The 26,435-nt window shown below is 36.0% G+C and overlaps 1 protein-coding gene and 1 long non-coding RNA gene across 5 annotated transcripts in view; one reads left to right on the top strand and one right to left on the bottom strand.

The window, feature by feature from the left end:
- zfhx4.S (zinc finger homeobox 4 S homeolog) overlaps positions 1 to 12,672 on the bottom strand; it is a 127,434-nt gene extending 114,762 nt beyond the window's left edge. For 2 of the 4 annotated variants that reach the window (XM_041567925.1, XM_041567928.1), the window contains exon 1: positions 11,801 to 12,672. The gene's annotated coding sequence lies outside the window, so the exon portion shown is untranslated. Of the gene's footprint in view, positions 1 to 5,897; positions 8,937 to 9,902; positions 10,023 to 11,800 lie in introns of those variants that run through there. The other 2 variants (XM_041567927.1, XM_041567926.1) reach the window with 2 other exon arrangements.
- LOC121395170 lies at positions 10,418 to 11,055 on the top strand. The gene is made up of 2 exons (XR_005962313.1): positions 10,418 to 10,535; positions 10,835 to 11,055. It is a non-coding gene; the product is annotated as an uncharacterized LOC121395170 (long non-coding RNA).
- Positions 12,673 to 26,435: the final 13,763 nt, after the last annotated feature.

The raw sequence follows: 26,435 nt of genomic DNA, 5'->3' as shown, positions 1-26,435 counted from the left end.
ATTAATTAATTTAATTTGTCTTTTGTTTCCTATTGCCCACATATCTAAAACCTTTGCTTCTGTTGAACATCATCTCATGTCATTTCTCTCTCTCTTTTTTTTAAATTTTACACCGAGACTTAATTTGTCTGTTGTGCAGAAGTGAAACGAGCAATTCAGTAATTAACTTTTGTGGTTTTAGATGTATGAACTTTAATTAGATTTCATTATAAACAAACAAATGTCAACCACAATTATAAGCTCCTTACTTTACTCCCACATTATCTCTTTTTCAAACAAACTTGATGTCACACAAATTATAATCAAGCACCCAGCAATTCAGAGTTGGATTTTACATGATTTGCTAGTAACCTGATTACCTTAACTTCAATATCATTACAGGAAAAGTATTTTAAGATAAATAATTACCAGAATTCCAACAGGAGACAGGCTTAATTGTATTGATTCAAGAGAAGCAAAGCTTAGTGGGACGAAGCTGCAGGAATAATGTTATCTAAAATCTACCGTTTCTATTAAAATAATATTGCCAGGCAGGAAACAGGTAATCTGAGATAGGTGTATGAAAAATCAGATAAAGAGCTCAAATAATTATTTCATCCAATTATCTCCTAAGAGAAACAACAAAGTATCAGTCTGAAGCAACCTTACCTCTGTTGTGCTGCTTTATTACTGGCTAGTTCATCTGTTATACCCAAGATCCAGCACAACTGCCAGCACATAATGAAGCTGAATGATTAGTTGTGTAGCACTGAGGGTGAACTTCCCTTCATTGCTATAAGAGTTAATTAAAGTTTACCACCAAACAACGACCAAAGAAGGCTGTTGCTCATGTTTCAGCATTAAGTGCAAAACAGACAATGGTTGGCAGCAATTAGCATGGCTATCAAATGACCTCCGATGATAATTATACATTCAAAAAAGCTAAAGAGCTGAAAAAAGAGGAAAAACTCATCAGCTTTCTTTGTCTAGCACCAGCTGAAATCCAGGTATCAGATTATTGGAGTTTAACACTGTAAATCAATAGAATTAAACAAGCAAAAGCAAAAAAGAGTACATGATCTGTGAGAGGGTAATTTACTGTACACGAAGGAAGAAGTTTCACCCATTCAATAAGAGAAATACAAAAAGGCAAATCGGCTTTCCAGTCTACCATAATTGCTTTTTTTTTTTTTTTACTTTTTTTAGCCTATTTGTGAAAATGTGATTTTAAATGACACACAAAATAATATTTTAAGCTTCCTTAATGATTTCCTCCTAGTAGATTATATGTATAACGTATACAAAGCATTCCATTCAGGGTATGCAAGATAACATCAGTGAAAATTTTCATAAAATGCCTCACTGCTTTGCATACATATTGGGATCCTGCCTAAAGCTATTTGAAAGCTATTTTTTTCTCTTCTTCCTAACAAACCTCATTTTCCCAACTAATACTGTTATGCTAAGGATTTGAGCACATAGTTGGCTAATCCCAGTTTTTCCCTAGAGCTGTATTTAAGCTATGGCCCACTCCCAGTACAAAAGTGTCTCCAGAAACCCTCTCGCCCCCTTCATACACTCATTTGTCCTGACATTTTCACTTCAGCCATGACAAATGAGCCGATGGCTATGATCAGATTGTGCATGAGGACTGCTTTATCTAAGATATATCATTAACTCTCATCACTATCTACTAATATAGCTACCCTGGCTGAATCTTGTTTGCGAAAAATATATATTAAAAAAAGGAAGAAAAATGGAATAATGTGTATAAGGCAGACCAGGTTAAATAATCTAATATGAATGCCATTAAAGTATACACATTCTCTAGAGACTTTAATAATTGCCCTAGGTCTTTGTCCTAGAAAAATATTACACTAATTTGCAGGATGTACGTCTACCGACCATCTAGGCTGGACACTACAATAAATGCATTTAACAAGCAATAGCACATAAACTGTTGTCCCTCTCTGTAGACTACAAAATAATGTATAGAAATTAATAGAGATTGAGATAATTTACATGCTTAAAAAAATAAGTATTTTTTTAATAATAAAGCTACATTTCAAAAATGAGCACTAACAACAGAACAGCAGTATACTAATTAGATGTCAAACAGTATTCCATGCTTGTTCTACATCCATTTTTAACAGATTCATTATCCTGCAAGCCTCTTCTTTCTACTTATCTCAGACTACATAACTAAGACTCATCAACTGTTACAGACCATGGGAAGTAGGTTGTGGACTTTAAGACTTTTTTGGCTCAGGGAGAAGCTGTCTTTTCATGTTGTTCATGTTGGAATCATTCCACCCCCTTCTGTTACCAGCTATAGAACAAAGCCAAGTGCTTCTGGGAGGTTTATAAATAAATCAAATGTGCATCACTTTAAGTTCCTAACCATGACATCCTGGTTGATAATGGACACATTAAACAAGCTCATGTGATGCCAGCCACCAGCTAGGACAATATATCTTCATTTCTAATTTTGATTAGAAATCACTCTCTCTCTTTAGAGCATCACCAATTTATTAAACAGAGGAGTTTATAATATATTTGATTAAAAAAAAGTCCAAGCATTATAGTTCTCCAGTTGCTTCAGGAGAGTATCTGCATGCATTAGAAAAATGAAATTTATGTAAATATACTTATTTTTGTAATAGAAATGATATGTTAAACAATATAAATAATAATAACAGCTGTTTGTCTCTTCAGATTAGAATTTTTTTAAATTTCCTTAAAGAAAATAGTTTAGAATCTGTCAGCAAATAGCTTGTAGAGGATGAAGGGACTTTAAAGTTATTGGCCTGCCATAGGTTTTATATCTTTGGTTCATGAACTTTACTGGCTACAGCAAAAATTAAAACTGGGTTGAGCCTCTCCTGAAAGATGAAGAAAATGTACTTAAAAAACAAGTCTATGTTTGGTTTAGTTCTCTCAGTTTCAAACTGACCTTTCCTAGAGCAATCAAGTTCAAGCCGTGATCCACCCCAGACAAAACTGTTTTATCTTTGTCTTGACCAGGGGCCATACTAGAGTCTAGCTATAAAGTGTTACTTTAAGGGGCATGACAGGTCACTCGGACATTTCACCATCATCTGTTTCCCTACAATAAGGATATAGATAGTGGTTGGTCATTCTGTAGCACTGGCACTGGTCCAGTAGTGTTATACTTTCTCAGCAATAAACTGGGGTTGCTTGGGAAAATACTGTTTTATGACTCAGGAATGAGTGTCTCAGCTGACTTCTGACTTTCACTCATGTCACTGGCTCCTTAAAGGGGGGGGGGGGTATGTTGATTTAATTCTGGGTAAATTTCCTGTGATGCAATGCCCTTCCTAAATAACAGTCATCTCATCAGCCCTTCTACCAAATGTACAAATAGGAGTCATATTCCTGCTAACTACAATACAGGTCTAGCTCTTAATCCTGTAAACTGGTTTACTTACATTTTATATGCTTTTGTTCTGTTCTGATAAAAAAAAGAGAGTGTCGATGAAGATTTGCCCTTCCTCACGTGATTCTTGCTTAGTTTAGACAACAAACTATGCAAAGGCAGATTAACAGGAACTAAGGAAATACAACATCTAATCCACTTAGTATGTATAATTAAGTAGAAAGATTTGTACACCACTACTTTATTATTTGTCAGACAAGTAGCAACAGGCCTCTAATATGCCCAGCTGTACAGTTCAACCAGCGCTGAGAAAGATACTGACTTGGGAGTCAGGATGTATTAGGCAGAATATTCAGCAGCCATTCACTAATATTAGCCAGCTTTGTTATGCTGTCAAATGGATTTAAATTAGCTTTGATTTAACCTTCAAACTCTATTTCTGACATAGTCATTGATTCAGTATTGCAACACCGTTGCTTGTTTCAAAAAATTCAATGTAAGATTGTCTCTTCTGCATAATTGCCCTCATTTACCAACAATTTTGCAATTTTACCAGTCCTTAGTAAAATACTGATATGGGAGTTGTTACCACCCTATCAAATTTAATATGTTAACATGCAGACCATTATTCCTTATAATTATATTACTAGATCCATTCAGGCTTTATAGGGCCATAGTGTGTATGCATCTCAATATAGTGGGAGATTCCTTCATACAAATGGCTCAATAAAATTAAAGCCAAATATCAATAAACACAATGAGCACAAGATCTTGCCCCAACTAATAAGAATATATATATATATATATATATATATATATATATATATATATATATATATATATATATATATATATATATATATATATATATATATATATATATATATATATATATATATATTTGAATGAACAAGAACATTACTGCAGGCTACACCTGCATGTTTGGAAGCAGAAAACAACTGTAACCTAGTTCTATTGCAGTTTGTAGATGGACTGTTGAAGCATTGAAATTCCAGAAAGATTAACTGCCCCTGTTCCAGTACACGTACTTCATAACAAAACCATGTAATATTTTGCACAGTCGAAAATTGTGATACGCTCTGGGCTTTTGCCTATTCAGTAAGAATGCAGACAGCACATAAGCTACCATTAGTTCATGTGTTATCCAATTCTCCAGCAACTGGAGGCCTGCCAGTGACAACATATGCTGCTTGCTTAACCGTGTTTTAAAACAGAAATTAGATTTTTTTTTTGTATGAAAGAAGGTATATTTTTCCTTAAAGAAATCAAACTTTTGTGAGAACAGTGTTTCGGCTCGCCCAGAAAGTTTGTTTTCTACTTGTAATGAAAAGTAACCGAAGAAGGAGCAATTATAAAGGAACAGCCTGTGGATACATTTGGGAATGACCCAGTAATATGAATCCAATCCATAGGAGTGCGAGAAATTAGAATCAAGAAATCATGGTGAGTACAAGTATTAGAACGTCCATACATGCACACACACAAATCCTTCTATCAGAAGTCCATTAATACAATAGGGACTGATACCACAACAAATGCAAATGTGGGAATAATTTCTCTTGGTTTCACTTCAAACATTCCTCTGGGATATGAAACATCTCGGTCCTACTGTGAAGCAATGCATTATAGGCATTTTTTGCATGAAAGTGTTTTAAGAAAGATCTATACATTGAATGTATAAATAATACAAAAAAATATCCCATTAAGAGCATTATCTGCTTCATTGATATGCTTTACAATTGCTCCATACTTTCATCAAGTCGATCCCAAGTGAACTGACAGCATGTGCTAGGCAACTTCTGTGAACCGGCTATAAACAAATCAGGTCAGCATCTCGCAGGATCTGCCAACACTTGTCTTTGGTGGCACTAAATTGATAATTATGGTGACCTGACACTTGGAAAGTGGGTGTTTCAAAATACATGCATTTAAATAATTATCCTCACTGCATTTAATTTACAGATGTGCAAAAAGAACCAGTTCCCACCTTCAAAAGTGTCTCAACACTTTAGGGTATTTTAACTGCTCTAATTACAATTGAAAGGAAATAATTTGAAGCACTGATCACACTGTCAACAGCTAGTCAGCAATAGCTGAATAGCTTAAACTTACTTTAATAAAAATATCTGAAATGCTTCTGAAAGCAAAGAGCTTGTTCCTAACCGAATCTGACGTGGGTTAGTTGGAAATTATTATGTATATGAATATATGTTATTGAAAGTAAGATGGTACCTTCATGCGGCACAACAACAACCACAGCAGAAATGAACTAATTCTAAATAATATCAACAACTATTCCATTGCATGGAACATTTACAAGCAATAATAACCATACATATCTACATCCAGCCGGTGTAGGTAATAGGTTAACAAATATATCTAAGTGCAAAGAGGCAAGTAATACTGTACAAAAGAAATCAAAACACACAGTAATATATAAACACGTACAGAATAGTCAGCTGATAATTAGCTAATGGTATATTTTAGTCATGTCTCATACCTGGGTTTCCAATCCTTCGGAACGGTTTCCATCACACTTATTATTTCACATGACGATTAAAAAACAACAAAAACCCCAAAGCCATCTTATAAAGTTGCTGGAATTCGAGCTTCTGCTTGTATTCCAAAGTCTTGGACAAATATAACTTTAAGTAGAGCAGTGCTTAGGGACTAAAGAAAGAAGGGCCTGCATTTTTATCGTCCTTTCATCTTAGTCATTCAGTCAACCATTCAGTGCCCTATTCAGCAGAGCTTTTCATTATGCAAAAAAATGCTAATCCTTTTCCGATGCTTTCACACTTGTATAAACCACCATTCCTTCCACTGAAAAGTAATTATATCAGTTTACTTTTCTGTAAAAAAACAGGATTAATATTCTACTAAAAAAAAATCTTATTTTTCCTAAGTTCCGGTTAGTGGAAGAGGTAATGGCTAGAGTCATTTATTTTTTGTCTTCATTTCTCCTTTGAATGTGCCAGCCAGAGCAGGAGAAGAGGAAAGCAAACTTCATCTGCTGTGGAAACTCTTCTGTGATTGAACTAACCTACCCTTTGCAGGGGCCTGGACAGAATAATCCTCATTCAGGGTCTATTAATCAGAGACAAATTATGAAAGAATGTGGCTGGACTGGTTGACACTATCCTGTACTGGAAGGCTCAGTAACAGCCTCATAACAATGTCCTCTTCATGGATAATGAACAGCCATGACAAATGGAGCACAGCAACTATTTATTTGCATATGCAAATTCCCACACAGGGGAAACGTGTACAAACAAGTGTCATTGTAAGGTGGATTAGGGAAACAGCATTTTTTTTTTCTTTTTAGGGCATTCTGCAACCCAGAACATTAGACAGCAAATTTAAAATAGTCTCCGTGACTACTAATTCAATTTCACCATGGTATGAGTTAAATTAGATAGCTAGTTATGTTTCTAGCCACCATCCAACTTGAAATCCATTATTATTCCAGAACAATGCTCTGTTCCTGTCTGATCTTTTGCCAGCTCAACAAGCCTCTAAAGTTGACAATTTGCATATGTTAATATAATTAAGCACTAATTACATGAAACTTGTACACATTCATATGCACCTTCCCTGTGCACTTTGTGATTGAACGATGGCCAAGTCCTTAACCTTATGAATGGTGTGAAACAGCAAGCAATGCCTTTGAGTGCAGCCCCAAGGCAGACAGAAAAAGGCTCCTCTTCTGTAAACACTGAGTTCAACCTCCCCTCTTATATTACTGTCAATAAACAGAAGATCCCCTGCACCCCTATATAGAGCATGCACTAAGATGCACACCCAAAACACAATTGTGGCATATGTATATTAACAAGCCTCTTCAATTTATCAGAAATAAGAACCCACAATCCAGAACAGATTTTTTCTCTTCCTTTGACAAGAAAACATGAATGAGAAACAGGATAAGAGAATAAAAGAGCAAGCAGTAACTAATGATCTTTTGCATGAATATATGCAGAGACAATTAAGCAATGTTAATTACTGTGACAGCAGTTAATTGAATATAATTAGATATTTTAGGCCACCAATAAAGCAGAGTTAAGATTCATTCTATTGAGATAAATGATAAATAAGAGTAGAGGTACTGAGTGTTTTGACATGCATAAAAAGAGGTTCTGCAAATTAAGCTCAGGGAACTCAACAAGCAGCAAAAAAATTCTATATTATTCTAATGTCACACCTTAAAATCCTCAGCTCACAGGACATTTTAAACTGAAATAGACAAGAATCTTAAAGAAAAACAAACAGCTTGCTGAGATTAAAGCTCCTTTTGTCCTTTTTCATGGGCATTTCTTTAAGCAGACTAAATTAAGCGAGTCTGCAGTGCATTTTTCGGAAGGAACATTTCACACTGAATGGAAAAAAATGTTCTATCACATATGAAATTCATGCAGCTGTGCAGAACCTGGCCCAGATGGTTTAAGCCTATAAAACAAGCATCTGATAGGCAGTAGGCCTTTTCAGGATTGTGCGATGGTGGCAGCCTTAGATTAAGGACTGAATTTTCAGCCGTTTATTTGTAATTTCCAACTTATATTTTTTGGAATTTAGCAGAGAATCGGTAGGGTATTTAAAAATTTTGAGCTTTATGTGCGCTGTATATACATAGACAGGCCTATCATTAAAAATATATGGTTCTGAGTCCAAGATCAACATGGCAAGCTATTGCTAGCTGTAGTCAGCCACTAGCAATCAATCGATCAGGTCATTCATAGGAGTTATAACTACTTAACCCATTTACTGTTATTCTGGGTGGAAAGCCTGCAGCTGCCGTACCACTGGAAATGAATAGAGGAATGCATCCTGTTTAATGAAATTAAGCACACCAGTACTGGTTGCTGAACAAATCACTAGCAGGAAGGGTGCTTCAATAGATTTTTCCATAAATCAATAGGTGATTAACACAATATTTTTTAAAGCAACAGAATGGAGATATTTCTATAAACAAAAGTATATTTTCTCATATACTTTATATCCTAGATAAGGTAAGGATTTTAAGTCTTTTGGTCCAGAATGTAATCATTTTTGCTAATAAATTTCAAATAATAATAATTTCCAATCGGCCTATGGTACAAGCAACAACAAGTCATTCTACCATGTAAGAGTTTAAATCATCCGGCCTCTTCTAATAGACTAGAGACTTATTGAGGTAGAAACCATAAAAAAATGAAGAAGGGAAATTTAATCCCTGAAATATTGATTTGCACATTAATATCATATAGGCAGAGGGCAATTTGGCTTCATGGAAATGACACATTGTCGACCCTTGGCGAAGTCAGAGCCAATCTAACTGCTGAACATGTCTGAATCTCAAGAGTTATTAAGGGCTTCCCTTCTTGCCTTTATGACATTTCTTAAGCCTACCAATGCAATCTTAAATGTATTATCTTTAAGAAATAATTGTAAAACCTCCGGGATTTTCCTGTTAATGGAAGGGAGGCTAAACCACATTCTGAAATGCAACATTAAACCCTTGCAATCAACAACAAAATAAAAAAAAAATGCCTCAACTCTCATCCATCCAAATGCAGGATCTAATATTGTTATTAGAGATAATCAAATTTCATTGTGTAAATATCAGCTCCTGGATTGAAGCACTAAATTCTGCAATATTAATGTGATTTTGCTTATCCTAAAGCTGCTGGCACAGCATCTTTAACAACAACAAGCTAGAAGGGATTCTAATTGTGCAAATGTTCTAAGAGATGCAGATAGTGTAGAGCACTTACTATCAGCTGAGGTCTTCTCTGTTTTGAACTATGCCTTGTTGATAACTTCAATTTAAAAAGAATAATTAGCCACTGGTTCTGCATAAGGCAACAGCAGGTTTTGTTGCTAGCTAACACAGATGGTCCACCTGACCTTTCTTTGTTCCTGGGGTAAATATTTCATTTTTACAAATTTATGACTTCTGCCTTATTCATTGTTGACACTACCTTGTATTATAATAAACAGGACAATACACTTAGCAATTGTGCACACAGACCAGCTACATCCCTGGTACTAATAATAAGAAAATATGTTAAAAACCCATGCCAACAGTAACCCCTCCACACTCACAATATGCAAGCACAAAAATAAAAGCTGGACTAGAAAAATGTTCCTTACGAGCCACTGTAGTAAAATCAAGTGCTGAAACAGCTGTCTGGGCTTTCATTGCTTTGCTGTTTAGTGAAGCAACATTTGTTAGAAGGAAGAAAGACTAAAATCCACCACTAAACTGGAAATATTTTCCTACATTTACTTTAAGTCATCAAGTTGAATACAGCAGCCTCTGGATCTCAAGTCAAAAGAATCAAATTTTAAAAAATAATATATTTTATGGCTTCTATTCTATGAGCTTTGCAAATAAGAGTTGGCATCCCTGTTCTGTAAAATATAGAACCAGAAAAAGAGTGCTGCCCCAAAGCCCAATAGGTCCCTGCCAGTTTGTCTGTAAATAGAAAGTAAAAAAAGTGTTGATGGCAGTGAGAGTGTTACATACCCAGGCTGTGTTTTTGCATTGCTTTCAATGGAAGCGATCGATGCCCATGTCACTGTCGTGTCCCAATCGCAAGCCAAGTCTCTACCTCAGTCTAAGCAGCAACCCCACAGGCTGGGCTGCATATCTCACAGCCTTCTGCTTCTACAATAGCACAAATATTACATTTTCTGGACTCTTTAGCACTGGCTGCTCTCAAGGATCAAGCCACTGAAAATCCAGGGGAAGAGGAGAAAAAAATTCACAACATCCTTTGACTGTCATCTACATGAGCCTTGATTAAAGGGAGAAGGGTTAATAAAAAAAAAGGGTAAATGGAAAGAAGCAGAGGAAATGCAACTGTCAGACAACGGGATGACCAGACTTCCGTCACAGCAGCCTGTTTGGATAAATATTAGCCACCATCTTCAGCATCAAGTGGGCTTTGTTTTACTTTATATCAACCCCCATTACTATTTCATGCTTTTTGGTCCACTTCTCTTTCTCTCCTGTGTGTAAGCATATGTTGCTATCGTCTTCATTTTAAAGAAACAAGGATAAAGCCCTGAAACAGCGACGAGGGTTAAAAGGACTGAAGGCGATCATTCTGCCCACCCCTGCTCCTCTTGTCTCGGCAGAAGCCGACACAACTTGCAGGTAACACAATGAGCTTATCTTCTACCACAAACTTCCAATACACTGAAAAAAAAACTGCATTTTCAAACGCACTGAGGGACATTGGATTTGAAAAAGACAGGGAACAAGGTAGAAATATAAGAGACAAAAAGAGGCTAAAGTCTTACACTATAGGCTGTTCGCATGCAATATTCATGTAATGTTCGTATTGCAGATTAAATTATTTGCATTGAAAGGTCTTTGGGCTGATTTTTTTTTTTTTCTCCCAGTGATTTCACTAAATGGGATTTTCTTTTACATTAGTTTCCTTGTGTTCACAGACAACGGGAGTCAGTGTGGCTGATTGCAGGGAGGGGAAGATGAGTTATGCCTGCCCTTGGAGCAGAGAGGCTGTACAGGACAACAGAGCTCCAGGAGACAGGCTGAAAACCATCCCCCATGGCCTTTCTTTCCTGGCCACCCCCAGCAAGATCAATGAAACCAAGCAGACCATGCCACCGATAAAAAAAAGCCAAAAAAATAAATAAAAGATAGGCACATCCACTTGTGCAATTCTTTAAAACCGTTGTTCACGAAAGGAAGAAAAATGTAAGTGTTTATGTGCACATATATTTATATATATTTCTACATAGACAGATACTATACAGAAAGTTGTAATAATAATACCATGTCTCTGGTGTGAGGTGCAGAAAACATACCTTCAAATTTGCCTGAAATGTAAATGTAGATAACTATTCAAAGTGAGGAAAAGGGGCTCGTAGGAACCCTTGCCATGGCATGTTTCAGGATTTTTATTTTGGGAGAAGGGGATATAGAGCTTTAGCAGACATCCCGAGCTCCGGGAGCTGGGGCACTTTTTTTTTGACAGTCGAGCTTCTCGACTGCCTGACAGTTTTTTCTCTCCACCCCCTTGCACTGAGATGCCTAATCCAAGTTGCACTGGTGAAAGCTCGAAAGGGAGGGAAGGCAAGAGATGGAAAGGGGAAAATAAAAAGGAAAAAAAGAATGGACACCGGGCAGCAATCCTCCCTGGCATGTCAGTTCGGAGGAAAGAAAAGAGAAGAAGGGGGAGTTAGCCGGGATCTGTGCAGATGGGGAATGTGTGTGTGTGTATGTGAGAGAAACAAAGTGAGGCAGCGAGAGGGCGAGCAGTGTGTGCGTGAGAGAGTGTGGGAGAGAGAGCAAAATATCAAAGATTGTGCAAGATCAGCTTGGAAAGATAATCAATACTCGACCTAAATTTAACACAAACTGCTCAATAAAAGAAGTTAAAGAAAAAAACTTACTTTCCATTTGCCCCTTGCAGTTTTCGCTCGATCTTCTTATTTATATTGTGTGTGTCTCTTTCTCTCTCTCTGTTCAGCTTATTCTCTACAGCTGATAGCATCCATTAAAAGGAGAACGTTCATCAAGAAGGTAAAAAAATTGGAGAAGAAAAAAAAAAAAAAAGAGGACAATCATACAAAAAAAGAATAATCCTGGAACTTTTTGCAGGAGTGCAGATGCGAGGGATTGAGCGGAGAGGGGGCTCTGCTTGTTGTTCTGGGTCTGCTGGGTGTGAAAGCATGTGCCATCCGCTGCCTCGCTGTTTGCTTGTGAAGGGCTTGGGAAAAGGAGGAAAGGAAATGAATGTCTTTATTCTGCTAATTATTATCGTTTTAGCCCTGTTTAAAAAAATGGCTGATTAAGTTGAGTGCGCATGTCTTTGTGTGTCTGTTCCTGATATGCACTCTGGGAATGAGAGAGAGCAAGCGAGAAAGAGAGAGAGAGAGGAGAGAGGAGAGAGGGGGAGGTGTAATTAGTGAGGTGATCAACAGTCTCCAGATTGCAAATGACGTGCAGCCCGGACTTAGAGCCGCTCACTGGGGCTGCAGAAACCACAACAATAATCAGAAGCAGGATCACAGAGCAGCCCATCCACTCCTGGCTGAAGACTTAATTACTAACACACACATGTATACAAACTATAGGGCTGAGGGAATGAGCAGAATGGTAAAGTTAATCACATACCACAGGAATAAAAAAAAATTCTTCTCACATTTACCTTGGAAGTGCAGTTAAAGCAATTGAGGTAGGGCTCCACTTAGAGCACTTCTATTTACTAAGCAAATATGGCAAGCAAAGAAGTTACAAAAAAATAGAAAGTACAGGAAAATACACAGGTAAATTTCTTAATATATATATATCTATATATCTATATATATATATATATATATATAAAGAATAATTTTAATAATTGTACAATGTTGGAGCCGATGAGGATAGCCTCACGGTGTATGCAATAAGAAAGCGTCTGCTTCTGTATTTTATTATACGCCATTCAGCTTCAGTGTCGAATTTTCTATTAGTATGTTTGCGTTCACGTAACAAAATTGACCGAGAAAAGAAAAAATAAACCCCAACATTTATGCGAAGGTTTCTTAAAGATAATATTTGACTACCGATGCCGCAATGATGAGCGACAGCAAAAAAAAAAAAAAAAAACAGGGATATGCCACAACCACAGCAGATTTGTATCGCAATGTGGGATTTCCACAAAACAAAAGTGAATACCAAGAGCAAAAAGGATGTTTACAGTGTCATAAGCCTGAGAAGGTAAACCAGAACGTCATGTTGAAGGTGATGTGCCTTGTTTAGTCCAAGATTCTTGGGCTACACATCAAAACATGTTTTAGGCCTAAACGTACCAGCTCTGCCAATTTCTATAGGAAATGTAGGAAAGGATTAGCACCATCCCGCTCCAGGACAATTTCACATGAAAAAATTACAAAATGCAGGCAAGGTTCTTGTCAAATCACACATAAACATCACAAACCCTTTACTGGGGGGCTGATTTTTAGCAAGTCCTTTGAGCGATGTCATTTCAAGACACAAAATTTCACAAACCACAAATACGATGTAAAAATATTCCAGGATTATCGGAAACCTCTAGCCACGAATAGCTGATGGAGTAAAGAGATACTTATACAATTCTAGTCACACAAAGCGAAATTTTTTATTGGCGAAGATGGAAAGATGAAGGGATGTGCATGCTACGCTATAGAATGTTCCTCAAACGTTTATACGAAGATAGGAAATTGTGTCTTTTAGAATTTTTTTTTCAATTATTCATATAAAGACCTATTTTTAATGATAAAAAGTCATATTTATTACATATGTTGCTATATCATTATTTATACAGATATGATAAACATATGTTTATATCCCAGCATCTGTACAGATCACAATAGGAGGGATATATACATACAATCTAACATAGATGTGTTATCTCATCAGCAATTACTGAATCTGTTTAAATATTAAAATAGGACATAGCAGGATCTATGTATATATATATATATAAATATATAAATATATATATATATATATATATATATATATATACATACAGATACATATTCCATAAATATATATATATATATATATATATATATATATATATATATATATATATATACAGTATACATACAAGACAAATGACTTATATATACATATAAGACAAATATATAAACACAGTGTGTGTGTGTGTGTGTGTGTGCGTATACAAATTCTGACGTACACTCAGTCACACAAATATTACACTTAGAACTAAATAAGGACACACAAAGCTGCATTGGTTTACTTAGAAGACAATGAACATGGTCTTTGATGTAGAAAGTGACTGCACCTAATTGATTTTGTTTAAAATTTTAAAAAAAAATTACCCCCAATATTGACAAATTTTAGGGAAATAGCCATGAAAAAGAAGCCACTCAGGACATATCAGTCACATCCTCCTTAATGTTGCAGCTTTCTTTATCTCTTTTTAAGTATGGTATGAGTGTTACTGAATTACAGCTAAATGGACAAAAGGGAAGGCAGGGGATGTGAAGAGGTGAGTTCCCATTTTCATTCTTTCCCCTGTGAATGTTTACTGCCCCTCCTAACCCTTTTATTCACTGCCCTCTCCCTTTCTCATTCTCTTCTCTCTCTCTCTCTCTCTCTCTCTCTCTTCCTAAAAATAGTAGCTCTGGGGAGAAAAAAAAAGATACTGCGGGAAGTTCAGTTAGAAGAAAATCAGGGATGGCCAGGGAACTAGGAAAAATCGAAGAAGGTTAAAGCTAAGAGAGAGCCAGGTTGGCAGATGTGAAGGGGACGAAACGGAGTGAGCAAGAGAGAGGACAGAAAGGAGGCAGCAGCGACCCGGGAGAGGAGAAAGGAGGGGAGGGATGGATGAAAGCAAGCAAGAAAGGAAGCAAGGAGGGAGGCAGCATTAGGCAGACAAATTCAGGTTTGTTTCTAAAACCCTATCTGTATCATATTCATTTGTTTTAGATAATTTCCTCAACTTTCCTTTTGACTTAATTTTCTCCTCAAATATCCTCTACAATACTTTCTCCCATTCTTGTTAACACTTTCCTATCACATTCCTCCCCATCTCTTCCTAAACAGATTAGTAGCCCTGTAGTTTACATCTGATTTTTAGTTTGCCTGTTGCCCCCCTCTTTCTCGTCCTTGTCTTCTGCCTTTCGATGCTATGAAATATTCTTTATTCATCTTTTAATTTCCATCACTGCTCTTTTCTTTCTTTCTTGTTTTCCCTTTAAGAATCCATTTATTTTACTAATCTTCTCTCAGTATTCACTCCCCTTTCCTTATTGTCTCTTTGCCTGTCATTTTCCTCCCCTCTTTCTCCCGATCCCTGCACAAATGCCTCAGCTATATCCTATTATCTGTCCACTCATGAGTGTAGATTAAAGCACCCTAATGTTCCACAAACATACCAAAATGTGAGTAACTAAGCAGCACTATTAGCTTTGCATCTCTTCTGTCCTGCCCTTTCTGCTAAGAGTTCCAGGCCCTTCCAGCAGAGAACTGGTTAATTTGTTGGCTGTATTTGCTTCCAGCAAGGTTACTGCTGCTCTTTTATGGCATGTGCAGTTACTTGATGTTGAAAATAAAGCCAAACATTTATTTGTTTCCTAAATTGATCTCTGCAAACAACTTTGGGGGAAAAAAATCTACAGCATGGACATGTTAGAACCTATAATTGCATAGTTTCTGCCTTTTTAATAGCTGTCCCATCACTAATAACTGTCCCCTTCCCTCCCATCCCAGCCCAAGGGAAGGAGAATCCATGTCTTTTGATGGTGTGCACTAAGTCTATAGACTAGCTCAGTTTGAAACGAGGTATTACAAGATTTGAGTGTTAGAGCCCCTTTGTCTAAGCTGCAGACACTTTCAGATCCCCAGCCCCCCTCTCCTCTGGCTTTTTTTGTTGCTTCTCTTCCTCCCGGGGGCTATTTGACAAAGCAACACGTTAACTAACATTTTTTTCAGGGTTGTTTTAAGGAAAACAAAATAAAAAAGACTACAGCTACGTTACAGTATCCTATTTAGATCCCATTGTCAGCTGCACTATATCCGTGGAGTTAATTCAGATGTTTAGGGCCAAGTCAGTAATTAATTCTAATTGCCAGCAACACATGCACATCATTAACACCCACTGACACGTGCATATGTAAATGTGTTGTAAATACAGTTGTCCCCGTATGCCGGTGGATGTCCCCTTTTTTAATCACCACAGTTGCAAACAAAACAAACAATTAAAACAAAGTTATTGCTTGTCGCAATCCGTCTCCGTGCTCTCAGATGACTTTGATTGGAAACAAAATGATCTCAAGAGAAAGGAAACACTTGGCTGGAGAGATCGAGGAGCAGAGTATAGGGGAGGATTTCACTCTTAAAGTGCCCTCAGGAAGGCAGTTCATCTGAGCAGGATGCTATTACCAACTACCTTATATGCCCTTGCATAACCCACTGGCAAAGCATTTCTAGGAAGAGATGGGTTGATTTTTTTTTTTTTTTTAAAAAAAAGGAAATAAAAAGAATGAATAAAAAGTATATTTTACATACTTATATGTGAACAGCTGTGTGAGAGATGGAGGAAACATCCAGCAAAAGATACATGAGCAAATGTGGCAAAAAAAAGTAGCAAGGAAGGTGGAATTTTAAGCAGAGACTGAAGAAAGGAGTTAAAGGGAAAAAGATGACAGTTAATAGAGAAGGTAAAAACAGCCACTGCACAGATAGGGTTATGGGTTCAGTAGCTTTAAGAGGTCAAAGCTTTCTGACAGTCACACACCCCCCCCTAATTCTAGGCAAGCTTCCAGTGTTTAGAAACAAATCACATCGCAGCAGCCCTATAAGAAAGGTTTCCCAGTATCACCCTTATAGCTCTCACACCAGATCGGGGAAAAAATCCTATGACCTAACTTTCAATAATGACCCACCAAAACCACAGAAAAAAGGGCAAGAAAAAAAAAAAAAAAAACCACTGCTGAACATGTTTAAGTTTAGGACTCAAGTAAAAAAAAGGTATGAAGAGGCAATTTGAAAAGAAACAGCAATATAAATTACTGCAATTAAACCAGAATGAAATCGACCAGAAAAAGCAAATAAAATTACTCTGTTTTAAAATAGTATAAAGCTTTGTCCATGTCCTTAAACAAACAGTTTTGATCAAAATTCCCGTCAGGGTTATGAATAATATGAACCTTACACAATACTCAGTTATGCTACCAAAAAAAAAAATCAGGTCTTAATTAAAAACAATCCTTCTAGATCTGAAATGTCAATGCAAACCATCATTTTAGACAGAAAGAAAACGAAACAGACTAAAAATAAGCATACATTGTAAAAAAGGAGGGTAAAGGCTTAATAGCAAGCATCAGATGAAACCTAGAACTATTGTAATTAAAGTCACCTTTAATTGCAGGAAAACAACAATCACTAACAAAATGAATCAATACTGTCTGCGTGCAAGCTGTCCCACATTACATAATAATCCTAAATAAAAGGAAACAAGCTTTCTGTCTCAAAAAAAAACCTATGCAAGAGATTAAAAAATGGCTGAAATCAATATAAAAGTTTGACTGCGTTTTATTTACATTTTAGGAGGAAAAAAGGAAAAATGATATATACCTCTTGAGATAAAAGCCCATCTTTGTCGCTCCTTTGTCTATCAGCCTCCAGTTAAAGCATATGGAAAAATGTTTTCAAAATGTCTAGATTTGGCACATTGTCATTGCAATGAGAGCAGCGTAGTGATGCCGTTATAGAAAATGGGAAATAAATTCAGGATTGGGTGCTGCCTCCTTCAATGCGGATTTATCTAAGTTTAATTTAATATTCTGCAATCACTGTGTGATCACATATAATTCACCAGATTTTTTTTTTTAAAGGGTATTTCTTAAATACGTTGACCAGACACGGAAGCATTTGAATAGATAAGGCTCTTTTCTTTTTTCTTTTTTTTTTTGTTTTACCTTTTTTTTTTTCCACTTTAAACCATTAAAGGCATTTGAAAATAAACCTGGACAAAAAGTGGCACCAGGCACTGATGCAGCTTTAAAAAAATAAATCTAGTTTTTCATTCTAAGAAAAAGCACACGCGGTTGTTAGTAAAACCTTTAATCAAACTATTGGCATTTCAATTGATTAGATAAACTGAAATCTATAGCACACTACAAGCAATTTAAAACATTTATCTATCTTATCTCAAAGCCAAACTTTTGTACATTTAAAAAAAAAACACCAATTGAACGACAAAAATTAAATTCTTCAGATATCACATTACAATAATAAAATTATTTCCACATGGAAAGGATAATATTAGAATAATGAAAATGATGCGAGTAATTATAATAATGAATAATTCAACAACCCTTTGACATCCAAGAGGACGTAGTTGAAAAAGACAGTATTTGAAGACATTTTAATACCATTTTTTTGCTCCATTGACATTAGACCTGTATGATTTTTAATATACAGCATATAGGCACAGCTGGCAAAAATCCATTACACTAAGCTGAAATTAACAGAGAAAATGGAATGTCAAGGTTACAAATCTGTAGGCAAAATGTGAATATGAGTAAGATGAGGCTGATTTTTGCAGTTAAGACCCTTGGAACAAGTGATCGTTGTATTTAGATGCTGCTCAGATATCAATTATTAATTGTATCTATGATAGAAATTGAAGGCATGGGGAAACTCCAAAGTGGAGAAATGCAGGCTGCATGCTTGTGGCATTCTGACTGCAAGAAGAGGAAGTGTTGCTGTAACGGGTATTATGTTTATTTGATAAAGAAAATCAATGAAAGTGGCTGTAAAGTAGTTAGTGAGGCGTGTGTTTGGGACTCGGGTTGAATAGTGACTCCGACGGGCTGGTCGATCAGCTCTAAGAGCTTTGGAAATTTAACCTAACCCTCAGACCATGCTTCTCCTTGCTCACTGCAACACATGCTCAATCCTGTCTGACTAAGCCCCCCCCCCCCAACCTCAACTGTTAACCCATTCTGGCTATAGCCTGTCATTCATCTTCTCCTTTTTTTTCATTCCAGCCCTATTTCATTTGCTACCTGCTTCAGCCATGCATTCATTTTTTTTCCAAATAATATTTATTTAGCAGTCCACCAATGCCACTCCAAATATAGTCTATTATTATGTTTTAATGTAGTCTGCTGAATTATTCATTTTTCTGTTTTCTAATCTGGTACTTTTCAACGACTTGGAATAGCAAAAATGTTCCTTTTTGTTACCATTTCTCTTCTTACAACACTTTTGGCTGTTTCCCCCACCCTTTAGAAATAATTATCCCTGCAATTATTTTGTGAGTCATTTTTTTATGATTTTGGACTGCTAAACATGACTTATGCAATGACAAACTGCTATGCCTCTTCATTCCATCAGAGATGCATTTTTACCAGTTTACCATTGTCTGCTTATGTTACACAAACACTGAATTTTAACACCCTGCAATTTCATCTCCTTTACCTGATTTTCATTGCAATTTATATCAATTAACTACATCACTAAATGTGTTTAAAAGACTTTGCATACCCAGAGCAGTGCTTACCTCCACATCAGACATTCAGTAGCATGTGGTCAAAATTATAGCCTTCTTTTTTTACATTGCAGATATTTTTCAAATGTGTGATAAGTTACCATCCTACTCTATATTTTCCTCTAAAGATGCTCTTATTTCAAGCTAATGAATGTCCTTAGAAACATCCCTCTGTCCTATTCACAGTTCTTCATTCCATATTGTTTTCCTCGCCTTGATGTCTTCACCTGCAGAAATATGTATCTATAATACAATTTTAATGGCTGTAGGTATAGTTAAAACTCACATACAATCTATAACACAGATAACAATAGATTTTTCTAATACAGAACTTAAAACACAACAATATTTCACCCTTACAGTTTATTCTGTATGGAAAATCCTATTTGGGTGTCAACTCATTAACACCTTAATGCAGTAGGTCCATTTCATTCATCAGTATATGTGTTTGAAATTTTTCTTGAATTCCTTTCTTTCAGATATCTGAAACTGTCATTAATTATTGTTTGGTTCTTAGCAATATAGTTTATCTGTTTAGCAGATGAAAGAAAAAGAGCTGACAAAATACTAAGCTTGATGAATATGATAAAATGCATGTAAATGGCAATGGCGGTAATGTTATTCTTTTTCTTTTCTCTTGTGACTTATTCTATTCTTTACCTATTAGCCTTGGCGTGTCCGCTCAGCACTGAACCCAGGTTTCAGTAGCCTTGTCTCCCTATTTAACCTTGGAAATGTTCTATGTGTGCAATATTGCAATTCTTTTTTTTTTATTTGCCCGTTAGATAGTTCTTTTTGAGAAAACACAATTTCAGTAGGGTTCACTTGGTGAAAATAGGCAAAATATCAGAACATAATATCTTCCAACCCAAAATTAATTGCAAGTCATTTATCAACATGACATAACTGTTTCTTGTGTTGGTTTTGAAAGAGTTAATAAGCTTGCCCTATTTACACAGCTAAGAAGCAGAGGTAGTTTAAAAATTGGCCAGTTCATTGAAGCCGTTGTCTTTCAAATAATTTTTGAATACAACTGCATTCAAATTAAAGTTGAATTGTATTGTTTATGTATTTATTCATTTCACAATCCCAAAAATAATTAATGGTCATTCTATAATTTACTCAAGATTTTAGAGTCAAATTACAGCAACAATAGTGTGTGCCAAATTTTACCTACAGTCTTTTGGGATTTATTATTCATGCTTTTTGGATCTGCTGTTTAAAAATAAGATCCAGAAATTAATTTTGAATAATCTGCAGACTGTATAAACGAAGTTTGATACTGGTTGTCTGAATGCTTTAAATTACATTTGAATCCAGTATATGTTACTTGGTGGTTATGGGGCTGTAAATAAACCAATTTTGTGTTTTCACTGTTCGAATTGGAGAGGTACATTTGTTTTTCATTTAATCCATTCTTTGCCAGAGGGACCTGTAACACGTTTCAGGTTCAACTGGCACTGTAGGAGTTACATGGTATAATTTTTATTAATAGTGCTGGTTTAATAAAAAATACACTTTCATAGAGTTGATAGGGAGAGAATGATGTCACACGAGAACAAGTGGTTTGTTTACAATGCAGGTTCCTGACCCAAAATAATGGATTTATTACAATCAGATCCAGTGGAGTATTTACACAATACCTTCTACAGACAAAGACTGTGCTGTAAGTCAGAGGATGCAAGCCTGGCTTCAAAGTTCCAGAGGGCTGGGAACAAAATATACATTTTGGGGCTTAAATGTGCTAAAGTGTGCTCAGAATAATTTATTTTAAAATGTTTTTGGATGGGATAAAAGGGCTCATTTACTTTGGCATGGGTGCAAGTGCCAAAGCACCAAGTTGTGCCAGAGTATGTATCAAGCAAGTATTTGTGTGAGGGGAAGACCACAGTGTCGCAAGATGTTGGCAAGCCCTGTCCTTACTGGACACCATTGGGCCTTGCATCTTCTTTCATACCCAAATGTATGGGAGATAGGAAACACCTATGGGTCTCCCAGTACCTATTCCTCTTGAATCGAACATGCAGGATGTATTGGATAGCTGCAGGTCTCTGCTCTTGAAAACAGAGGCATGTATCTATTCTGCACTGCCTTCTGGAATGTAAATGTAATGTAACTTACCCCTAAATCTATTGAGTGATGCACTATAAGCTGGCTAGGAACAGACAGGTTTTTAAAAGCAACACACAAAAACATACCTTTCAATACCTCAGTGAGAAACTATATTGTTGAGCCTAAAATACAATGTTCTAGATCATGTAATTGTATTAAGCCTAGTCAATTGTAGTGGTTACAAGTATTTACCCCCACCAGTTTTTAGCTGAAATGTGCAATTCCAGGTATTGCCTCCATGCACTCCCCTCCACCATTGCTGCTTATAGGAATCATATGAAAAAAACAGTGCAAGAAATTTCATGTGGTTTTCATTTGAAATTTTTATGAAAGAGGTACACAATTTTTGAATTTTCATTTTATTCCCATTGTCAGCAATGAGACAATTTTTGGGAGTTTTGACACTACCATGTATTCAACCATGGAAGACAAAAAAACAATGCACAAAACCACAACCTGTGCAATAGGGTAAGAGTACTAGAGCTTTTCTAAAACTGGAACATTCCTATATATACATTTTATAGGTATCTGAGCTGTTTTATATAGATAGAAACATGCTTTTTATATGATTATGTCACTATGCCTTTAAAAGCCACCTCACGCTAAATTCACTTTCCAAAATTGCAAAATTGCCCCCAGACCTTGGTACTGACTTGTGTTGTTGTAGATAAAGCCTCCTCCTCCTCTGAGAAGTCCTGTGAAGAGGATGAGACACTTTTGAGTAGTCAAAACCCTCTTCGGGAGAAATTGTAGTCTTGGTTGGCTAGCGGATGATTGAATTGGCCAATAAGGGGGTTAGCAGGAGGCAAAGGGGATCACTCGAAAAGTTAAATCAGTGTGAGAAAGCTCATAAGGCATAAGGAGTAAGGACAAATTTCCTATAACTATAGAGATTATAGAGATAGAAATTATCATCATAGAATGGAAACTCTGGTACTATATGAAACTCTATGTTTTATTTTGGTTTCCTGTACAATAAACCTAGAAAAACATACTCTCCCAATTTACCATCAGAATGTTCTCAGAAAGAATCTTAGTTATCATGCTGTCCCACTTATGGCAGGTACAACCCAGCACAATGGAAAACAAACTCCTCTTATTGTACATTCCAAAGCCATCATTCTGTTAAAATACTGGTCTCAAAGGAAATGATCATGTGCACCAATAGTGGTGTGTTTTCCATTATTCTAATTGGGAAGCCACTGTGGCAAAGACAAGCATGTCTACAATATATCTGTCTGTCTGTCTGTCTGTCTGTCTGTCTGTCTATCTGTCTATCTATCTTTCTATCATCTATCTATAATCTATCTACTGCATCTTTTATCTATCTATCTATCTATCTATCTATCTATCTATCTATCTATCTATCTATCTATCTATCATCTATCTAATCAAATATGCATTGCCTATCTATCTATCTATCTATCTATCTATCTATCTATCTATCTATCTATCTATCTATCTATCTATCTATCATCTATCTATCTATCTATCTATCATCTATCTATCATCTATCAATCTAATCAATTATGCATTGCCTATCTATCTATCTATCTATCTATCTATCTATCTATCTATCTATCTATCTATCTATCTACTGCATCTTTTATCTATCTATCTATCTATCTATCTATCTATCTATCTATCTATCTATCTATCTATCTATCTATCTATCTATCTATCTATCATCTATCTAATCAAATATGCATTGCCTATCTATCTATCTATCTATCTATCTATCTATCTATCTATCTATCATCTATCTATCTATCTATCTATCTATCTATCTATCTATCTATCTATCTATCTATCATCTATCTATCATCTATCTATCTAATCAATTATGCATTGTCTATCTATCTATCTATCTATCTATGTATCTATCTATCTATCTATCATCTATCTATCTATCTATCTATCTATCTATCTATCTATCTTACAGGCTCGGGGTATGATAAATCTCGAAATATTTGAGTTTTTTTCCCACTAAACATTCCGATTTTATAGTAAAAGAAGTCTTAATAGTCCAGTCATAGAAATGGCATTCTCCTTTTATTCTAATTCAATAAAACTGTATGAGGAACATGTGCTGAACTATGACTAAAAGAATGATCCTCAGCTGTATAGATTGCAAGCTCTATGGGACAGGGAACTCCTCTGTTAACTCCTCTGTTAACACTAATCTTTGAATCTTGAATCTCTGGAATTGTTGTTTTTATTTGTTTCTTCTAGTATTATATTGTTACAATTTCTTTTCTATTAATGTATTGATTTAATGCACAGCACTGCAAATACAGATACAAATCAAGCTTGGTTCATTTTGTAGACTACTGGAAAAGAGAGTTGATGGATTTTGGCTTAGAACACACAAGTAATTCTTGATTCCAAATCCAGAAATCTTCATTCTATAGTAAACTGCTCCTCCCATGAGCCTTAAATTAGAATCTTTCAACTGACAACAATAGAAAGTAATGAGCAATGGTGCCCCCTGTAGGATGATATTAAGTGATTTAACAATGAGTGGCAAAATTTGAAAACACACGTTGTTGGGATCATTTGTCACATCCCACCTTCTATGGCAGACAAAATACAACCACACAGAGGCACATAAAACTGTTCAATCTGTTCAATCATTTTGTGACCTGCTCAACTGACCAACCAAAAGGTACCAGTAGTACATGGCTATCAACTGTGATCATCAGGTCACCTTACCTGCACCCAAAATAGTGTATTAGTGTAATGTGCAATTTCATTTCAATTTTATCAGTATGTGCATTTACTTTTGTATGTGAGCTTTACTCTTTTAGCAAGACTTACTGACTGCTACAAGTGGTTTATTCAGTGAAAATACATTATTTACAGAATGCTGAATAAAAACCTTAAGGAATCATCAATGTAGTCATCATTGCAGTAAAAACGTTATGGATCTATTCCCCTCTGATAAGGGGAGGGTTAAACATCCCTGACACTGATTCTATTTATTGGAATTGCCCCACTGTCTGTATCTGCCCCATAAGGCTGCTGATGGATTACTAAATTACAATGAAGCTTTATTGTACTGCACCCTTATATATATTCCAATATATTTGGGAACCAAGGGGTCTGTATAACCCTGGGTGCTTTAATTGTACTATGACACATTTGTGCTTTACACTTGCACACAAAGCGTATAATTAATCAGCAAGTATTAGGTAACACACACACAATGTATTTTTTTTCTATGTATTTGACATAATTCTTTATGGTATGCAGTTTATTTTTGTAAGTATGAAAATAGCTGCATTAATCCCTACAAGAACAATGCATTCCAAAGAGTATTATTATCTCTAATTACATTATATTTAACTAGAGAAAAATAAAAGCATCTTAACATATACTTAAATGAAACAAAAGGCACCCAAAGCGAACATGAACAACTGAATTTCAGATGCCCCCAAAGAAAAATCCATGAAAGCCCATGTTACATAGACACTAAGGCTGAAGACAGGAGTCCATTAAGCTTAAACTTTCTTTAACCTTGTAAAATGTAAATCATCCGCACATCTTTCTATGTTGGTGATGAAACCTGCTTTCTTTCCTGTCTAAATGAATGTCTGCTCGTCACTTGTACTATCCCAGGAAAGAAATGTTGATTAGGCAAATGTTTGTATTGACCTTGTTGCACATATCTAGTCTAAATCTGGCCATACACAGGCTGATGAATCACCACTCCTGACTCCTGGGCTTGTTTACGCTAGAGAAGAGTCCCTTAAGGGGGTAATATCATTGCCATGTACGGGGGAGCTTATAATCTACTCTCTAATGTCTTATTACAAATAGGATACTAGAGCATCCCTGTGAAAGAAGGTTCCATCTAAAAAGGTTTTTAGAGTGAGAGCTGTGAAGCACACACATGCAATAGTCTGAAGAAAGGATTGGATGACTTCTTTGGCAATTGAGAAAGAACAAATATTACAATTAACTTCTGATAACTCATCATAAATAGTTCATAAAGAAGTAGATCCAGGAACCATTATTATTATCTTACTCAGAATGGAAAACAATTCTGAACAATGTGCTAAAAAACACAAATACCTTGAAAATGTCTAAAAATTTCAGTTTGCAATTGCAATTGCTAGCAAAAAAATCAGAAAAAACTCTAAAAGTCTGAATTGATAAAAAAAATGGGCCAATCGGTTCAGTGCAGCCCCCAATGACTTCTATAGGACCTTGAGAACTTCTACCTGGCCAATTTTCATATTAGAGTTTTTCGTGGTTTTTTTTCACTTAATAAATCTCGTATTTTTAATGTTTTAAAGAAATACAGGAAAACCGTAAATTTTTTTAGATTACCAGATACTACCTTAAAAAAGGTCCCCCCGAAGCTTTGGATTAAGACGTGCTTCACCATCAATCAATCAAATAAATTTTGATTTTTTTTTTTTTCACTTACAGAGAGTGCTGATACATTTAAACAATAAATATATATCCCGTCATTGCCCTTACTCTGGAAAGGGAGGAGGCCGAAAAATACCTTCTTTCAAATTAAGAAGCAATAATATGCAAATAATATTAGCCCTTTAGAAATTCTATCTATGGTAACTAGCTGGCACTGGGAGGGCAGCTTTAATCATAGGGCATCTTCTCAGGGCCCATGGATTTGAGGGGGCCCACTGTGGCAGAAGGTTTCTTTTAATTTGTTTCCCTTCTGCTGCCCTCCTAACCCAACAGCTCCCTTTGCCCTTACTCCTTGCTCCCTGAGTTATTCCGTATTTTGCAAAGGACCACGTGTTCCACTGTGGCCATCTTGGATGTTCCTGCAGCATACTCAGCAGGCAGGTAGACAGAGAGAGAGAGCACACCAAGCAGCAGTGGGAGCACAAGGAAAGTAGAAAACTTCACTACTGGTATTCTGCTTGGGCAAGTGTAAGGTAATGCTTTCAATC

Source organism: Xenopus laevis, chromosome 6S, assembly GCF_017654675.1.
Source record: "Xenopus laevis strain J_2021 chromosome 6S, Xenopus_laevis_v10.1, whole genome shotgun sequence".
NCBI classification, from domain to species: domain Eukaryota; kingdom Metazoa; phylum Chordata; class Amphibia; order Anura; family Pipidae; genus Xenopus; species Xenopus laevis.
This window is presented reverse-complemented; position numbering and strand designations above follow the sequence as displayed.